Genomic DNA, 6,000 nt, shown 5'->3' with positions numbered 1-6,000 from the left:
CAGTCTAGAGGGGTCATCGTTAGACCATTAGAGAGAGTGTCTAATTTTTGAGTGAGTGTGTTAACGGTAGGAGAACTGGCTTGTGCATATTTTTCCACGAAGTGTTTTCTTAATAGTGGACAAATGCCTTTTTTGTGTGGGTTTTTTCATTTTTTGGTTTTATGAGTGTATATCAGCTTTTCTCAACCTTTAAGTATTTGCGACCCGAGTTTTCATAACAGTTTTAATCGCGCCCCCTCCCTAACATTTTTTTTGAAATGTAGATGCATATTTTATTATACCTATTTAACTTTTATCGACATTTATCTGACTCTAAATTTATTGTTCTAGTATCAGAATGTAGTTTAAGTTAATTTGTTTTGGTTTCAACAGATGTTTTTTTTCATATTTTTGATTCTTTTTTTCTACATCTTCGCATCCCCCTTTTTGTTACTTCGCGCCCCCCTAGGGGAGCCCGCCCCACAGGCTGAGAACCACTGGTGTATATAATAACTTGCTTTGGTTTTGTATTTCTTTATTTTGCCTTACATCCACCAGGACACTGATTTGCTTTTGATTGTACTCTTGTAAGTTAATTTCATCCTTGGTTTTGTACTGTGTTTTCTGTGTCTCGATCTCTCCCTTTAATCTTGCTTGGTCTCAAACTACGAGATACCTAGAGTGTAGTTTGGTGACCATTTCCCACTTTATGGGGTATCAAATTGAGGAAGAATAATTTTAGAGTAACAAAACTTTCATCTTAAAGAAATAGCATAATAAATAGTTAATAAATGTCGGAAACCTTTGTCAGCATATCAGAAAACCAGATAAAAGTTAAATGAACCACAAAATGTACTAAAAGATGACTATGAAATCAGCAGATGTCCTGCTAAACAACTAGAATGGACAGTTGTTATATACACAGAAACTTCAAGTGTGGTGGCTGAACTCAAACGTATAAGAAGAACCAGAATATAATGTAATAGACTTTAATTTTATACAAGTCATTTGGGTGTAAACCAAAGATCCAACCAGAGTAAATGTATGCATTGATTGACACTATTTGTAAGTTCAGTAGTTTATAAAATGAACCTCTATTCTGTGTTTCTCTGACCATTTTGATCATTCTGACCATGCTGTAACAGACTGCTTTTAAAGAATGCACCCTCTAAGGCATTCTGCTGAGGAGTAATTAAAAGATACAATGAACAGCTTTTCTCCTGCCTGATAAGTGATTTGTCCTGTTAGAGATATTACATTTCTACCACAACACATACACCTCAATATCTTGTTTTGGATCAATTTAAAATAAAACAAATTTGTAGTAGTTATATAAAAGAGTTACAAACATGACAAAAATAGTGTAAGGCCTCCTAAAAGACCAATAAATTCAGGCCAGTACCTTCAATGGCTAGCCCAGATGAGGCAAACCTAATCTGGCTTGCTTGAGAAAACTACCTGGCAATTTCAGTTAGGCTAGGCCCAAAGGGAAAAACAATGGCCTAACCATTAAAAATAAAAAGAAATATGTCAAAATATATCAAATATATAATATGTAATGTCACATAGGGAAAAGATAACTATAAACCCCTGGCTTGTAAACAGAAGATCAACACACATTTTTTTTTTAATTTTATTTTATATTTTATTTTATATGAAGAAAGAATTTATTTAACAAAATAAGAAAAAAAAGAGAGAAATGCTCAGAGTAAAAAAAAGATATATATCTAAAAAGCAATCCAAAGCATCCTCATCCCAAAAATAAGAAAATCCTGTATGCAGCAAAACAAGATATAATATTTTGCCTCCTATTAAAAGCCAAATGATCCACTGGCTGATCTCTCACTCTGGCCTCCATTTAAAGGCAGACGAAGATCCCAGCAGTGTTCATGTGAGGGTGGCCTCACCTGGGGTTCTACTCGTGAAATGGAGGCTGTTTAAAAAGATGGTACACAATTAAAAAAATACCAGAAAGCACTTCTTTAATCTCTATATATAATCTTCATTTGGATCTTGATCTTTGTTCGTCTGCGAATGAATTAGAAGAAGAAGCACTAGATGGCAGTAGAGAGACAGCTAAAACATAGGCATTGCATTAAGAATCTCATCCAGGCTTATACTACTGAAGACTGTAGAAGGCCAGTCACACCTCAAAACAGAGACATTCAAACTAAACAAATTCTTGTGCTTTAAATTAACTAATCTTTATATATAATCTTCATTTAGATCTTGATCTTTGTTTGTCCGCGAATTCCACGCATGCATAGACCACCTTCCAGTTTGTACGTTGTTGTTACTCACGGATGTCAACAATGCGCCGGAATAACGAAAGGGGTGGTGGACAGTGTTAAGCTGGTTAGCTCCTGAGGCCTGGTTAGAGAATGAGATTGCCGAAGATAAAAGGTACGTGCCTATGTAACATATGAATGAAAGAAAGACAGTGAGTAAAATGAATGACAACATAACAGCACGTTCCGGAAATTTTTATTGTTACGTTGTAGCTGGCGAGTGCTGCGCGTCTCACAGTTGTACCGTGGCTTGCTCACATGTCAGTGAAGTGATCCCTATTTATGCTTTAAAGAGCCTGGATACCTATGTGTCCCCCTTTTATAACCATTGCTCCATGTATATTGCCTTACTCTTTGGATTGCCACAAAGCAACCTGCGAGATTGAAGAAAGGTTGAGAAGAGATCATGAGAGGAAATGACAGTGTCGTGAAAATGAGACGGACTGTGAACGGACAGAAGCAGAAATGCTCCTACACCACCACATAATTACGATTCGGACAGTGATTCCAAGTAGGCCGTTCCTATCGAATCAATGTCCAAGGGTTTTCTTTTGTAATTTTGTTTCCCTTATAAAAAATCATAATGCTATGCGACAAAGGGCCCAGTTCACAACTGGCAGCCACGTTTAAACAGGGAGCCCTTCACAGACAACTTTAACACGCGCAACGTAGTTGGGCGCACATGGCTAGTAAAATAATAATTATTTCTTACCTGTGCTTTTAAGTATCAGTTTTCCTTTCATGATTTGGTGGTTTCCATCTCTGGTGCCCATAATAAAAATAAAAAAAAATTGGGCTGCAATGGATCAAGTATTTGAGGCAACAAGGACAGAGTCTATATGCCATCTGCTTGCAACCTCTCCATAAAATGTGCAGCTGGTTAGCCTGGCCTGTCAGATTGAAAGCACATTTTTGTTATTATTTTTGTTGTCCATCTCCATGTTACATTTAAAAACTTCAACATGGTAACATATTGCATATAAGAAATTAATACAGTTAATAATTAAGTTTATAGATGTATGGTAGCATTAGATAGATAGATAGATAGATAGATACTTTATTCACATCATCATTTAACATTAAACCAGTACTTCACTTTTATTAGACTATTGGACAGTTGCTCTTGCAGCAAATATTTATTATCACCCCTTATTGGAGAGTGAGGACATGTTGACCATTAAGTAAAAATTAATTTCACTCTGTACATGTGACAACAATACAGCTAATCCTTATGTTATTACACCAATATTATACAAAATGGATGTACTGAAACTGCTGGTAAGCTAAACAGGGATCTGAGAGCAGCAATGGATTTTCAGTATAATGCACAACTTCAGTATATGTGAGCATCTCTTGGCACCCTATCATTATCCTGCTACCAAGTGAGTAAGTCTTTGGAAGATGATGGCTGAAGGAGTTCATCCTGAAAGAAAACAAAACTACTAAGGCTAGTTTCAAGAAATCTTCCAGTAGATACGATTTCCAGATGCACTTTGTCATTGTGGGACGCCTTGTTTTTCTTAAGAAAGAAGTGTTGTTGAGTGAAGCCCATCCTTAGTAAGGACTCTTAACCTTAATTTTAGTGCAGGTCTTTGCTTCTGATTCCACTGCTTACACACATTGATCTCCTAAATATCCAAAACTTGGTTATACTGGCGTGTGCATTGTAAAGTGTAGGAGTTAATGCAATGGACTATCCTTTGCATTTTACTCTCAATGAGCTATTATGGTAGCTATCAACTGAGATAAAGGACAACACCTCATGACATAAAAGATATTTATAATCTGTGCAGATCACTAAAACATAAAAAAACACCTAGAAATATTGTGTAAACATTGTTCACTCAGTCGTTCTGGATGAGAAGGCATTTCAACCCAAACATTCCATTCTATGTTCAAGATATATTAGATATTCCGCCCTGGACAGCAACATGGAATAAGAACCAGTTCTATTGAGCCTTCTGTGCACGAGTACCTCTTCATGTGATTTGGGGCCTCAAAATCTAAATACAATTTTTGTTTTTATAATATTTAAGAAAACAAAGTTTTTTACATAGACTTATTTCAATATTTTATAAAAGTGCCCTAATTAACATTTTTGATTTCCTGAGGTGAAAAAAGAAAAAAGTGTGGTGTACTTTTTGCTCCAGCTATTCTCTTATGCCCACTGTTGTGATTTTTTACCACACTGCCACTGAAATGAGGCTCTTAAATGAAGGGTCTGTGTTAGAGGAATGTCAAAGTAACAACTTTTTTCTGGAAGGAATACTGACTGAGAGACATCATTAGCATGGGCCTGTTATTGAAATAAAAACTCTGTATACCAAGTCATTTTGAAGCGTTTCTGGGTTACCTTAGAGGTGTATGTTTGTTTTTTTTTTTCATTTCATTCTGGTTATCTTTATGATACATTTGACAACAAAGTTACTGATTAATTAGTTGCTCTTTTTTTAGTTAAATAATGCAAAACAGTAAAATAAGTAAGAATAATAAAACTTGGAAAGGGGTTTTAGGTAAGGTATTGCTCAAACTGATGTAAATGGTGTTAGCTTGCCCTTTGGTATGCAGAATATATTTTTATTGTTACCACCAGACTTACAGTAAAAGGATAAATACAAAGCAGCCACACTGTAATCAGCCTCCAAGTATATACAATTACAAGATGCATAGACATCAAAAGCACTTTGAACAAATGTGCTTTTAGGTCATACAGTCCGCACACTTATTCTCAGAATTATAAGTATAACATCAAGAATGTCCTTAGAATGCACTGAACCTGACAATAGTAATTCAGCACCACCTACACTGAACTGAATACATCATCAGAATTCCACCGGTTCACTTTCACTTTACTTTTTCTGGTAAGGGTCACTGAACACTTTCAGAGTTGGACATTGCAGACCACCCTATTCCCAGAAGCTTCTTCAAACACCTCCTGGTGAATTTTCAGAGACTCCCAGGCCAGCTGAGACATGTAATCCTTCCAGTGTTAGGTTCAAGAAGGACTTTGTTTGCTGCCTTATATTCATCTTTCTTTTTATTGGTATTTCTGTTATTTTTAATTGTTTCATGTGTTTTCTGTTTAGCTTACATTGATTTATACAAATATTGTTTAATTGGTTTGATGGTATTTATAGCCTTGGCTGATCATTTGCTGGGACAGGGTCATACCGCATCTCTTCAGGTACAAGCAAGCCATGATTGTGTGCCATTTCATGCAGCACACTACATGCTTGCACAATGCGACACACTTTCTGTGGACTACAGAGCAGCACATTAATAGAGTGGAAATGCTTTCTATTTACCTAAGCAAAATTAATTCTTTGCAGATACCTTTATATTGTAGCATCGATACTAAGTGGCATAATGGATTGAGTCTCTGCTCTTAACATGGCTCTTTGAGATGACTCAATATCCTTAAAAGGACTACTTGCCTTTTGCCACACAAGCTGGAAAATGCACCTGTGACTGTGCAGAGTTGCCATTTTTATAGGCTCTCCTGCTGTAGATGATGTAATGCCAGCTCATTCTTTTGGTGATTTATCCCTGGCTGATGTAACTTGTCCAGCATCGTTGCAATAGCAATGTGCGTGCATTACATTTGGAAAAAACGGATGTTGCTGGGAATTGCACTTTGATGTTTCCCAGTTCAACCACATTGTAAGGAAACCTTATATATCTGGATGAAAAGTGACTAATACCATCCTATACAACTGATATGATTATGACTCAG

Source organism: Polypterus senegalus, chromosome 1 (assembly GCF_016835505.1).
Source record: "Polypterus senegalus isolate Bchr_013 chromosome 1, ASM1683550v1, whole genome shotgun sequence".
In the NCBI taxonomy this organism is placed as follows: Eukaryota; Metazoa; Chordata; class Cladistia; order Polypteriformes; family Polypteridae; genus Polypterus; species Polypterus senegalus.
Note: the sequence above shows the minus strand (reverse complement) of the source record.